The following is a 15,671-nucleotide window of genomic DNA, read 5'->3' on the forward strand; positions in this document are numbered from 1 at the left end:
GGAATAAAAATAAAATAGAAATTAGCTTTCGAGAGATGGTGAGTGGTTGATAGCTCGGTCTTGAAAACCGGTATAGTTGAAACAAAGAACTATCGAGGTTGAATCCTCTCTCTCCTTTTGCTCGATGAATAGATTTCTTTCTTTATTGCTTTTTCACGGCTTCTTAATTAAGAATCTTAATATTAATAAAGGTAATGGCTCGGTTGGGTGGAATAGCCGAGCGAAAAAAAATATTTTAGATAGAAAATGAGTTGAAGCGAAAGGAAAAGCAGAATACTTTTTAAATATCACCGATTCCTTCAATATATATAGTGTAATCAAATTGATTCCTACCTTAAGCATTGGATCTCTGTCTCGATTATCTCGGTTAAGAGGAGTCATGGAGAGACGGGCTCAAAATCACGATCAATTCCTTTTTCAAATCCATTGCAATTTGCATGAGCTCTTCCGCGTGCCATAAATGACCCACGAATAGGAAGAATCCTAGAACAAAATGAGAGGTAGCTAACCAACTTCTGGAGAGACATAATTAATCTTGCATTGATCTCGGTAGCTCGCCACCTCTGAATTTAAAGACCCTAAAGGAGCATCGTCATATATTCCATGAGCAGTTCTTGCCAAGGTTGTATGTCTTTTTCAACCTACTCAAGTCCAAACCATTGGGACCTCTTAGAGGTTCTAACCAAGGAGCACGCAGATCCCAAAACGCATAGTTTCCCTCCAAAATGACTTCTCCGGTCGGGAACGCATTAGATATTTACCTAACCCAAGAGAGCCCTTGGCGGATCCCACGTTAGCCCCAAGACGTTGGTCTCTAACTAGAAAAGTAAATGCTTGAGCTTGAGAAGCTTACGGTCCAGTGGGCCCGTAAAACTCACTAGGATAAGCGGTATTATTGAACCGGACAAAGCAACAAGCAATGAAACCAAAAACGGATAAAGCACCTAAACTATAAGACAAGTAAGCCTCTCCGACCATACAAGTGCACGGCGAGCCCATGCAAAAGGTTTGGTTAAGATATGCCGATTCCACCAAATATACAAATGGAACCTAACCATACATGTCCTCCAATTATATCTTCCAAATCGTCCACACTAACAATCCACCTTCGCCTCCAAAGGCGATTTTAGTAAATAACCAAATATAACACTTGGGCTAAGAGTCAAGTTGGTAATTTTTCTTACATCTCCCCTCCGGAGCCGGTATCGTATCGCCCCCAAAATAAAGAGCCTTGAATACTAGAAGAAAAGCACCTATACCTAGCAAAATTAAGTGAATACCCAAAATTGTGGTCATTTTATTTCTATCTTTCCATACATAACCGAAAAATGGAAAAGATTCTTCAAGAGTTTCAGTCCCGAAGTGCATGATAAATACCGCCAAAGCCCAATACAAAGAGAGAAATTAAGTGAAGTACTCCAGATACAAAGTATGGAAAGGTGTCTATAACTTCTCCGCCAGACCTACCCCCAGCCTAGAGTAGCTAGGTGGGAAGTAAAATAATCCTTGTTCGTACATGGGTTTTACGGGACAAAATGAGCCACTTCAAATAGGTTCATTGCTCGGCCCAGAATACGATTAATCCGGCATGGGCTACATGAGCCCCAATAGTTTACTGGATAAATTGATAAGTCGGGCATTCCGGCCCTGCCAAGCTTAAAACCGGTGGTTTCTTGGTCACGACCGCTAAAGCTAAAGTTCCATTAAAGAACGTTTCCACGGGTAGAACCTCCTCGTGGAATATAAGGTTTTCATGAGGTGATCTTGAGCCGCCATCCAAGCACGAATACCTTCGTTTAAAGAATATTTTGGTGTAGAAAGTCTCAAATTCAGGATCTTCTGCTGCACGGATTTCTGGGAAACGAAGTCATAGGCACGTGGGTTGAGCCGAATCGACTACTCCAAGAGCACTCATCCATAAACCGATTCTTGGTACAAATAACATAAAGAAATGTAACCAACGTTTATTGGAAAAAGCAACCCCAAAGATTTGGGACCAAAAGCGGTTAGCGGTGACCATTGAATAAGTTTCTTGACTTGAGTTGGGTTAAAAGCACGGAATGTATTTGCACCATCACCATCTTCAAATAAAGTATTCTCTACGGTAGCACCATGAATAGCGCATAGCGAGCCGCGCCCAATACACCAAAGAACTCCCATCATATGAAATGGGTTCAATGTCCAATTATGAAATCCTTGGAAAAGAGGATGAATCGAAATATAGCTGCTACACCAAAACTAGGCGCAAAGAACCAACCAGATGACCTAGTGGATAAATCAGAATACGAAACAAAAACAACAATTGGACGAGAGAATGCGATTGCGTTATAAGGTCGCAATTGAACAGATCGCGCAAGTTCAAATTGACGTAACATAAAACCTATTAGTCCGAAAGCGCGTGAAGAGCAACAAATGTCCACAGACCACCTAATTGACACCAACGAGTAAAATCTCCTTGTGCTTGAGGACCCCATAGTAACAACAAAGAATGTGCTAAACTATTAGCGGGGTAGAAAGCTGCGGCGGTTAAGAAATTGCAGCCTTCCAAATAGGAGCTGGCCAATCCATGAGTATACCACGAAGTTACAAAGGTTGTACACAAAACCAACCCCCTAGAGCGAAATAGGCACAAGGAAAGAGCAATAGGCGGACCAACCTACAAAACGAAACGGTCCCTACGTAACCGGTCATCCATAATATCAAATAAATCATTTTCATCTTTGGTAAATTTACCAAGGGCTATAGTCATAGCAATCCTCCTATTCAACTACTTCAACCATTTCCGAGCACCTTATGTTATGGGGTATTTGGGGATTCGATTTTTATGTATGATTTGATTTCTCGTTACTTGCCCTTATAATTAATTGGTTTGAATATAAAAAATATTTTCTTGTATTGGTCCATAACCCGACTTAGGTAAATCCATGAACTCAATTCGTTTATTCTTTTCTATTTTACTAGTCGTCAGAACCATGAATTGTCTTATGGCTCATCAATCGATAGATGAATTTTTGAGCGAACTCTTCAATTCAAGGAAGAAGCGATCCTTCTCTTGCTCTTGGTTGATCCCCAGATCTACCCTCCCCTCCATCAACTAATCTTATTCTTGGATCTTGTTCGTGAAATTGATAAAATCAATATTTTTATGTATTTTCTAATTTCTATGTGTATTAAATTACTATAGTCGATATATTTCCTTCATTTTATTTCTTTTATTTATTGTTTTCTTTCTCATATTTCCTTGAGATGAATATAAAACAAAAAACTCCAGAGGCTATTTTTTCATTTCACGGTCGAGAAATCCACTTGAATCTTTTTCTATTTACTTTATGTATATCGAAAAAGATTCAAGTTCTATTTTCAATCTAATACAATATTTAATAATATTAAATTAAATAATAGGAGACTCAAAATGAAAGTTTCTTTTTCGCACTCACTCTCCATCACATTGGCGAAACAAAAGTGTCATATGTATCGATATGGAAATATTTGATATGTGAAGACATGATTTGATTTAGGTTTCTATCTATTATAGAATAGATAGAATATATAGATAGAAATGGATCTTGTTGTGTTCGGAATCAAAGAAAGATAAGATGTTGAAAAAGGCTCTTAGGTTGTAACTTGAAATAAATGTTTCTCTTTATCTCGAATAGAATATTAATTTATTCCTAGGAACAAGAAGATTGAATCGAAATATCGACGATTCTTGTGGAGTCCAAATAAATATGAAATAAAAAGAAATCGATTGTTCCAATTTCATCTCTATCAATTTTAATATCGAATAGTGGATATAGTCACGATTCAATGGGTTAGATCCACTTACTTTTTCTTTTGTTGATTTCTAATCTTTACAATTCTTTACAATGGATTTGATTGGAATAATCTAATTCAAAATCAAAACAAAATAGAAATATATATTTGTCGCTTCAAGAGACGGCTTATCATTATTCATTATAATTTCAACTTTCTTTTAGAATTACTCTACTCTAACTCATTAGAATAATAACTTATTAGAGTTAAATTATACAATTTCTAATTCAATTATTATACATATACAGTTGGGTTTTATTACCAATAAAACAACATCCCTAGTATTCAATATGAATACTACCATTTCATAGGAGTTTTATGAAAAAAAGTCAAAAGCCCTTATCGGATTTGAACTGATGACTTACGCCTTACCATGGCGTTACTCTACCACTTGAGTTAAAAGGCGGTTCGATTCAATTCTTGAATGAATTAGTAGACGGATAAGATCTATTTATATATATATAAGTATATGCAGAGACTCATAGTGGCTAGTAGCTCTCGGGAATGAGAATTCTAATTTACTTAACGTGTAGAGGTAAAATGGTTTTATTGGTATTGGGTTTGATAAATATCAATGCAATGAATTGTTTCAAGGCCAATCATAATTGGCTTATCGAGCGAACGAAATTCATTTATTTGATTAATACTGGTACCTTAGCAATTCGACATAGATCCAATCTATTTTATCGAAACATGTGATGAAGGATTTGCTTTGTCCACCGAACCCAATTTTTAGTTTTAGAAAAAAAACACACACACATAATTTTCGATAACTTCTTGCCTCTTCCAAAATTCCGATTTACTTTTTGTTAATTTACCGGCTTAGTGTGAGATAGAAACATGCCTGTCTCGTCGTAATAATGAGTGAATCAATGAATGAAAGTGGAAAAATGAAGGTTAACTCCCTTTTTATGTTTATGTTAAACCAATCAACGATCTTATACTTTGTATTATTAATATAATCTAGTTTCTTTTTATAATATCTATTTATTTCTATTTTTATAATATCTATTTATTTCTAATAAATATTTATATAATAGATTGAATTTATCTAATTTATTTCTATATCGAATAGAGTGGCGATGAATGATTTCTTGAGTATAAATCGTGAATCTAAAATGGAAAATCATAAAAGATGGAAAAAGCTTTCGGCTCTAGTCATTCCATTATATTGACAATTTCAAAAACTGCTCATACTATGAGCATAGTATGGTCGTGATCGAGCAAGTATGCCCCATCGTCTAGCGGTTCAGGACACCTCTCTTTCAAGGAGGCGTGAGGATTCGACTTCCCGGGGTAGGGTACTCTGAAAGGAAGTTGATCATGGATTATCAATAAACCTAGAATTGATTCTTCCTGGTCGATGCAGAAGCGGTTAATGGGGACGGATTTGTAAATTCGTTGGCAATATGTCTCTGTTGGTTCAAATCCAGCTCGGCCCAATAATTACCGATCCGCCATAACCTAAAATGCCCATTTTTGTATTTTGTTTTCCGAAAAGCCAAACAAAAAATTAGGGAAGAATAAAAAAGTCCAATTTTGTGATATATCCATCCCTACCGCTATTTGTTTTTATTTTGTTCTATTTATTTAGTTGTTCCATAAATTATGACCTTGATAACGCTCTAGATTCATATCAGGATCATTAAATAGAAAGTTTAATGAAAAGAAAAAGAGTAAAGTAAACAAAAAAGAAGACTCTTTTTTGTTTTCATTTTCAAATTGATTATTGATCGATTTATTTGGCAATGGCAATAACGAAAGGATTCCTAGTAACTAGTAATCCGCGTCGCTCTCACTCAAAGTGCCGTATGGATATCAATATATTACTCGCGCTTTGTTTGTTACAACCCGACTTGAATCTAAAATCTAAATAGAAAATGGCTTGAATGAAAGACTATCTCTGTTGTACACTTTTCTTTATTTCCACAGGATTGTAGTTCAATTGGTCGAGCACATCACCTGTCAAAGCGGAAGGCTGAGTTCGAGCCCCGTCGGTCCGACGGATAAAATTTTTAAAATACATCAATAGATCCCTCCGTTTTCTGTCAAAGGGGATACAAATGACAGAATTTCATTCCCAACGATATCTTTATCTTTTTTTTTATTTATTTTTTCCTTTCTCTTTTTTGTTGGGGTTTATTTGGAAACTATTTGTAAGCGGTGAAAGTGGAAGCGGTCGGATGATACATCATCGGATGATTGTACAAGGAAGGCGGTAGATTATCGAAAAGAAAGGGTGGAAAAGAATATATATAAATAAAGGAATTCTTTTGATTGGACCAGGCATCACTTTTGTATTGATGTGGATAAAAGATCTTCCTATGTTATACTATTCAATTCTCGACGGTGAATCGATTTGATAGCCTAGATATTGTTATTCATGATATTGATCCGATTCGATGTCATTGAAATGTAAGTCATTGCATTGAATTTACAAGCGACAAATTTATCATCTCTATGGGATTAAATCCAGAGTTATTGCATGTAAAAAAAAACAATGAAATTATGGAAGTAAATATTCTCGCATTTATTGCTACAATATTGTTCATTCTAGTTCCTACCGCTTTTTACTTATAATATCGTAAAAACTCGGTCAAAGTGATTAATTTGAATGAAACTTGACTTTTATCAAGGAGTTAAGAAAAAAGGATTCAAATCTCCGTCTTAAATAAAATGAATGGACTAGAATCAGCAGTATCCTATAAAACTCGATAGTATGGTAGAAAAAAATATGAATCTTTCTACCATACTATCTATATCTATTATTGTAATGTAGAAAGATACAAGCTTAATATAGATGAATCCACAATATGTATCTTCATACATGTCGATATCAATTAAATATATGTACTGTACATAGTATCTCAATTTTATTTCTTCGCTTGATCTATTTTATTTGTGTTGATTTCAATTAATCTGAAATAATTGAAAGGCAAGTCTTACGATTTTATAATTCTTTCATTTCATGGATTTGATTTTTTGGTGGATACTGAGATTCCTATTAAAATAATCGAAATGAAGGAAAAATGGAATGGAATAGGCATATATTAATTAAATTAATAAAAAAAAAAAAACCAAGTAATCTTTTTTGAACATTCCAAAAGTAATTCGTTGAGCAACTGACGAGATGATCCAAAGAGTTCTATGGTAACTTTTCTTCGTATTTCGTTTGAAAAAGGGTATACCTACTTAGATTTTGAATTTAACTTCTTTGATCCATGATATGAAATGAGTCAATAAAGCATTTCATAAATGAAATTCAAATAAAACAGGGGTAAGTGTCTAATATGTGACTACACTAAGGCAAGATCTTATTAAAATTAAATTAAATAAAAAAGACTTTTTTCTCTTTGAACGATAAAGAGGAGGAAATAAAACAAGCAAATACAGAAAACAAAGGGGTTCCTTGTCCCTCATTGTCCGTTCATAACTCTGGTAAGAGCTGGTTCATCAAAATAGAAAATTTAGGAAGAATTCTTTTTTTTATTGCCTATCATCAGGATCCCTTTTACTTTGAAATACGAACATGGGGATTATTGAAATGTTTATTTGATTTTGATTGAAAAGGTGTTATTCATAGAATACATTACTCCACTAGAATCCAAGAATTTGAAATGAAGACTAATAAAATAGTTAAAATAAAAAAGGCTTTGCAAAGCGATCTAGAAAACAATTGATACGGTTTGATTCCTCAACCCCAATTAGGAGTACCCTAGAGCCCACTTCTTCCCCATACTACGAGTGAAAGGGAAAATGTAAAGACTACCATTAAAGCACCCAAGCAAGACTTACTATATCCATGTGTATTATGTCCCTATCTCTATGAATATGAAACAAATATGAAGGAATTCAATTTTTCCATTATTGTTCACTAATAATAGTGGAATTCTTGGCAGAGTCAAAAAGAAAAGGGAATTGTGACACGCCACCGTTGATGAATCACTTGATAAATCCGCTTATAACAAGCTCTTATATGATTTCGAGTAAAATCGAGAACCATTAAGCACAAGCAAAATCTTGTGATAACACTTTTGGAAGTATCAAAAGAATGTTACTCACATGTATCAATAATAAGACTTATTCTTTCTTTTGGTGTCCCTCATTAAGTAAAAGCCAATTATCTATCCAATCTAATATTAATTGGATGCTGAACACTCGAGACTTTCATCCGTCTGTATACAAAGTATCTTCCAACCCTTCTACAACCATTCATTAGTTAATTAGACACTCCGTTATCCAATCTAATTCAAGACTCCTCTAGTAGCCACTCCATTAGTAAGGGGGCTCCCATATCAAGATTTACTGATTCCTTCCACTACTTTAGTTTTCCTTGAATCCTAGACGTTAGGAGACGTTAGGATTTCGAGTTTTGTTGATCGGCGACACGGTTTGAACGGGGAATAAGGATTTGCGGTCCCATTACCGCTCGGCCATGTCGCCAAAGGTTACAAACAAAAAAAGGAGAGTATCTCCTTTTCTTTTCATTTTAGATCGGATCCATACCTTCAATTGGTTATAGTATCTCAAGACACACAATATCTAAAACTTTCCCTTTCTTTTCTATTGAAAAGAAAATGTGGATTCTCGATTACAAAAGTAAAAATTCGGGACAAATAAATTGGAACCATTAACTATTGATTTGCAAATTTATGGACGATTCTTCTTCACTTGTCTTTTCTAATGGTATAAGAAAATAAAACTGGATACATAACTAAATTGATTTTTTTTCAATAAAAAAACTTTCTTAATTTCAAGTATATTATAATAATATAACAACAATTATCGGTCTATGTAAACCCCAGAGCATAAGTTGTTACACGTTATAGTTATCTAATGAGGTATTTTATCTATCTAGATATGATGTCCATAGGAATCGACAAGAAATTATCGTGTTTCAATTTTTCATTGAATAGATTAAAATAAAAGAAAAATAGAATTTTTGATAGAGCACGCCATGTCTTGTCTCCATTAGAGCGTTATAATGGAATAAAAGAAAGACATATATAAATAGAAATGCTATATCTGCACATGTTTAATAAATAGAAGCCCTTTTAAATACGCACTTCAATCATATTCTAAATATTCTACTAAAAATAAAAAACTAAAAAGTGGGTAAAAACATCTATCTTCTCTGCTGAATTGTTTTTTGAACAATGGAGTCCATGAAAAAATTAAGCTAGAAAAATCAACTCTCTCCTATATATATATTTTATGATTATTTTGTCTTTATCTCAACGAAAGATCAAATCAGAATTCCTTTCATTTTACGGTATTCAATCGGATTGGAATATGTAATATCATAATAATGGTAGAAATTGAATTATTTTTTTTATATTCTATACAAAAACAAAACTCCATGCGGCTAAATGGCATTTATCAATTCTTTTACATATCTTTTGTTATAAATATAAATTAAAATTTGAGTATAATTTTTCTTCTTCCGTTCATACGCATTTCATATTTCATACATTCCACATATATTATATGGTATATGGAGTTAGATAAAATTTCATGTGATTCAATGAAATGAATAGAAATTCAATTCCATCATTATTAGATCGATTAAGTAGGATTCGATGAAGAATGAAAAAAGAATGGGATTTTTTGAGAAATGGGAAATTCAAAATGCTCGGGGATGAAAATGGGGAAATGTCTACAATACAGGTTGAATCGGATACAATTTGAAGGATTTTGTGGGTTCATGGATCGGGGCTTAAGAAGAACTTTATAAGTTTCCAAAAATTGAAGATCTGAGCAAGAAATTGAATTTCAATTATTTGTGGAAACATATCAATTGGTGGAACCGTTGATAAAAGAAAGGGATCTTGTATATGAATCACTCACATATTCTTCGAATTATATGTATCCATGAGGATTAATTTGGAAAACCGATGAAGGATATGCAAGAACAAACAATTTTTATTGGAAACATTCCTTTAATGAACTCCTCGGAACTTCTATAGTAAATGGAATATCTGAATTGTGATCAATCAAATATTGCAAAGCCCGGTATCTATTATCGATCGAATTGGATCATAACGAATTTCGGTCTATCTTGGTACCATAATATCAGATGGGGAGGAGGTTAGAATTAGAGATTGATAGAAAAGCTAGGATATGGGCTCGTGTAAGTAGGAAGCGAAAATATCTATTCTAGTTCTATCATCGACTATGGGTTCGAATCTAAGAGAAATTCTAGAGAATGTTTGCTACCACGAGATTTTCTTGTCTTTCCTGACCGATAAGGAAAAAAAAAAATTGGGTCAAAAGAAAATGCCATTTTGGAGTTTTATCAACAATTTTCTTGTGTAGGCGGGGATCCGGTATTTTACGAATCCTTGTGTAAGGAATTACAAAAGAAATTCTTTCGGCAAAGATGTGAATTAGGAAGGATTGGTCGACGAAATATGAACCGGAGATTGAATCTTAATATACCTCGAACAATACATTTTTGTTACCATGAGATATATTGGCATTGCGGATCGTTTGATTGGAATGAAATTTGGAATGGGTACACTTGACGATATGAATCATTTGAAAAATAAGCGTATTAGTTACAGTAGCGGATCTCTTACAAGATCAATTCGGATTGGCTCGGTTCGTTTAGAAAATGTAGTTAGAGGAACTATATGCGAGCAATTAGGCATAAATTGATACTGACTCCTCGAATTTGGTAACTTCGACTCCATTAACAACCACTTATGAATCCTTTTTGGATTACACCCATTGTCTCAAGTTTTGGATCGAACAAATCCATTGACACAAATAGTGCATGGGAGAAAATTGAGTTATTTGGGCCCGGGATTGATTGGCGAATCTGCTAATTTTCGGATCTGAGATATCCATCCTAGTCACTATGGACGCATTTGCCCAATTGACACGTCTGAAGGGATCAATGTTGGACTTATCGGATCCTTAGCAATTCATGCGAGATTGGTCATTGGGGTCTCTAGAAAGTCCATTTTATAAAATCTTTGAGAGATCAAAAAAGCACAGATGCTTTATTTATCCCCAAGTCGAGATGAATATTATATGGTAGCGGCGAAATTCTTTGGCCTTGAATCGGGGTATTCGGGAAGAACGAGTTGTTCCGCTCGATACCGCCAAGAATTCTGACTATTGCATGGGAACAAGTTCATCTTGAAGTATTTTCCTTTTCAATATTTTTCTATTGGAGCTTCCTCATTCCTTTTATCGAGCATAATGACGCGAATCGGGCTTTAATGAGTTCTAATATACAGCGCCAAGCGATTCGCTTTCTCGTTAGAGAAGTGCATTGTTGGAAGCTGGGTTGGAGCATCAAGTGGCTCTAGATTCGGGAGTTCCGCTATAGCCGATCACGAGGAAAGATCATTTCCACCGATCTTGACAAGATTATTTTATCGGGCAATGGAGATGCTCTAGGCATTCCATTAGTTATGTATCAACGTTCAACAAAAATACTTGTATGCATCAAACTGCCGGGTTGGTGGGTAAATGCATTAAAAGGGCAAATTTTAGCAGACGGTGCCGCTACGGTTGATGGCGAACTCGCTTTGGGCAAAAACGTACTAGTAGCTTATATGCCATGGGAAGGTTACAATTTTGAGGATCACGGTACTCATTAGCGGCGTCTAGTATATGAAGATATTTATACTTCTTTTCACATACGAAAATATGAAATTAGGACTCATGTGACAAGCCAAGGTCCCGAAAGAATCACTAACGAAATACCGCACCTAGAAGCCCATTTACTCATAATTTAGACAAAAATGGAATTGTGATCTTTGGGATCTTGGGTGGAGACAGCGATATTTTAGTAGGTAAATTAACGCCTCGGTGGCGAAAGAATCATCGTATGCTCCGGAAGATAGATTATTACGGGCCATACTTGGGATTCGGTATCCACTTCAAAGGAAACCTGTCTAAAATTACCTATAGGTGGGAGGGTCGAGTCATCGATGTGAGATGGGTCGAGAAAAAGGGGTTCTAGTTATAATCCGGAAGCGATTAGTATCTATATTTCACGAAACGCGAAATCAAAGTAGGCGATAAAGTAGCGGAAGGCATGGAAATAAAGGGATCATTTCAAAAATTTTACCTAGACAGGATATGCCTTATTTGCAAGGCGGAAGACTGTTGATATGGTCTTCAACCCATTAGAGTACCTTCACGAATGAATGTAGGATGACTATTTGAATGCTCGCTTGGGTTAGCGAGGAGTCTACTAGATAGACATTATCGAATAGCACCATTTGATGAGAGATATGAACAAGAGGCTTGAGAAAACTAGTGTTTTCCGAATTATATCAAGCCGATAAGCAAACAATGAATCCATGGGTATTTGAACCCGAATATCCGGAAAAAGCCGAATATTTGATGGAAGAGCAGGAGGCCCTTTGAGCAACTGTTATAATAGGAAAACCTTATATCTTGAAATTAATTCATCAAGTTGATGATAAAATACATGGGCGTTCAGTGGACATTATGCACTTGTTACACAACAACCACTTAGAGGAAGGTCCAAGCAAGGAGGACAACGGGTAGGAGAAATGGAGGTTTGGGCTCTAGAGGATTTGGTGTTGCTCATATTTTACAAGAAATGCTTACTTATAAATCTGATCATATTAGAGCTCGCCAAGAAGTACTTGGGACTACGATCATTGGAGGAACAATACCTAAACCCAAGATGCTCCAGAATCTTTTCGATTGCTCGTCCGAAATTACGATCTTTGGCTCTGGAACTGAATCATTTCCTTGTATCCGAGAAGAACTTCCAGATTAATAGGAAGGAAGCTTAATCGGAATGAATCGAATTTTTCTTCTATGATCGTAGATATAAACATCAACAACTCCGAATTGGATCAGTTTCTCCCCAACAAATAAGTGCTTGGGCCAAGAAAATCCTACCTAATGGAGAAACCGTTGGAGAGGTGACAAAACCCTATACTTTTCATTACAAAACCAATAAACCGGAAAAGGATGGATTATTTTGTGAAAGAATTTTTGGACCTATAAAAAGTGGAATTTGCGCTTGTGGAAATTATCGAGTAATTGGAAATCAAAAGGAGGGCCCTAAATTTTGTGAACAATGCGAGTTGAATTTGTTGATTCTCGGATCTGAAGATATCAAATGGGATACATAAAGGCTGGCATGTCCATAACTCATGTATGGTATTTGAAGCGTCTTCCTAGTTATATCGCCAATCTTTTAGACAAACCTCTTAAAAATTAGAGGGTCTAGTATCTGCGATGTGTGATTTGATCGAAATTATTATTTCTGATTAGGAATGAGAAACTGTCATCCCATTCAATCGAATTGGGATGCCTGGATCGACATGTCTCTTGGGAAGAGTAACATGAAGCTCGAGAATTATGGGCGTATTCAATACTCCCAAATAAAAAGGAATTGGTCTATGGTCGAGTCAGTAAAAATAAATAACTAGGAATTTTGAGTTGTACCTCGTGAAAAAAAGACTTCTTTTTTTGTGGAATTAACCGTTCTCATTTCTTTTAGTTCTTTTAGAAAGAAATGAAATTATGTTCAAGGAAACAAATATGTCATGGTTGCAGGAGTCTATACATCGCATATAGGCTTAGGCTTTAAGTTAAGGGCATCGTGGTATAATCGTCGAGGTACTGCATGGACCTAAGAGATCGAATGGAAGGGTACATAGACAAGTAAATCCCTTATGACACTCCTTTAATTTAAGAGGATTCAGCATTAGGGAAGTAGACTACTCAAGAATTTCACATTTCATTTATGTCCTAATTTTGAATTGAATAAAGAATTAAGAAAATCTAAATCAATAAAGAAGAATCAATCAATGAAATGTTTCTTGGAACTTGAGTAAAGAGTAGACCTTTTGGGGGTTCTAGAATTTGAAAGCGAGAACTCCTTTACTTTATCTTTATTTGGTGTAACTACTTGGTAGGATGAGAGGAAACTCTCATGTCCGATTTTGAGGGGATCATGAGAATCCTATCCTAATTTTTCTTTTGCTAGGCCCATCGCTAAAAACCTACTTTCTTACGATTCGAGGTTCATTCGAATATGAAATTCAATCCTGAAATCTGATATCCCACTTTTTTACTACCCAAGGTTTCGATACATTTCAAGTCGCGAAATTTCTACCGGAAGCAGGTGCTATTCGAGAACAATTAGCCGATCTAGATTTGCGAATTCTTATCGATTATTCGGTGGTAGAATGGAAAGAATTAGGAGAGGAAGGCCTCACGGGTAATGAATGGGAAGATCGAAAAATTGGAAGAAGAAAGGATTTTTGGTTAGACGCATGGAATTGGCTAAGCATTTTATTCGAACAAATATAGAACCGAATGGATGGTTTTATGTCTATTACGGTTCTTCCTCCCGAGTTGAGACCGATCATTCGGATAGATGGGGGTAAACTAATGAGTTAGGATATTAATGAACTCTATAGAAGAGTTATCTATCGAAATAATACTCTTACCGATCTATTAACAACAAGTAGATCTACGCCAGAGAATTAGTAATGTGTCGGAAAAATTGGTACAAGAAGCGTGGATACACTTCTTGATAATGGAATCCGCGGACAACCAATGAGGGACGGTCATAATAAGGTTTACAAGTCGTTTCGGATGTAATTGAAGGCAAAGAGGGAAGATTTGCGAGACTTTGCTTGGCAAACGAGTCGATTATTCGGGACGTTCTGTCATTGTTGTTGGCCCTCACTTTCATTACATCGTTGTGGATTGCCTCATGAAATAGCAATAGAGCTTTTCCGGACATTTGTAATTAGCGGTCTAATTAGACAACATCTTGCTCGAACATAGGAGTTGCTAAGAGTAAAATTCGGAAAAAGGGCGATTGTATGGGAAATCTTGCAAGAAGTTATGCGGGGACATCTGTATTCTTTGAATAGGCGCCTACTCGCATAGATTAGGTATCTGAGCATTCAACCTATTTTAGTGGAAGGACGCTATTTGTTTACATCCATTAGTTTGTAAGGGATTCAATGCGGACTTTGATGGGGATCAAATGGCGTTCATGTACCTTTATCTTTAGAGGCATGGCGAGGCTCGTTTACTTATGTTTTCTCATATGAATCTCTTGTCTCCAGCTATTGGGGATCCCATTTCGTACCTACTCAAGATATGCTTATTGGGCTCTATGTATTAGCGAGTGGGAATCGTCGAGGTATTTGTGCGAATAGGTATAATCCATGGAATCGAAAAAGCTATCAAAATGAAAGAATTGACGATAATAACTATAAGTCTACAAGGGAGCCTTTTTTTGTAATTCCTATGATGCGATTGGAGCTTATAGGCGAAAAAGAATCAATTTAGATAGTCCTTTGTGGCTCGGTGGCGACTAGAGCAATGCGTTATTGCTTCAAGAAGCTCCCATCGAAGTTCACTATGAATCTTGGTACCTATCATGAGATTTATGGACATTATCTAATAGTAAGAAGTTTTAAAAAAATTCTTTGTATATACATTCGAACCATCATTGGTCATATTTCTCTTTCTGAGAAATCGAAGAAGCTATACAAGGGTTTTTTCGCCTACTCATATGATACCCAATCATATGGTATCTAAGCTAAAAATTCTATGACACCAATATGAATTCGGGTCTCTCCGGTTCAACTAGGACCCCGGTTCGACCCGACTTTCTACCAAAATCAAGATCGAGAAAGGAAGTTTTCCAATCATTGACTCAAACCCATTGGCGAAGTCCACTCGGCGGAATAAGGGGTATTTATGGCGAGCAGGCCAATCTGGTATTTCACAATAAAGTGATAGATGGAACGCCATTAAGCGGCTTATTAGCGATTAATAGATCACTTGAATGGCATATACATCACACATCACGGATCAAGTAAAAGCTCGGGTTT

Source organism: Gossypium arboreum, chromosome 9 (assembly GCF_025698485.1).
Source record: "Gossypium arboreum isolate Shixiya-1 chromosome 9, ASM2569848v2, whole genome shotgun sequence".
Lineage (NCBI taxonomy): Eukaryota > Viridiplantae > Streptophyta > Magnoliopsida > Malvales > Malvaceae > Gossypium > Gossypium arboreum.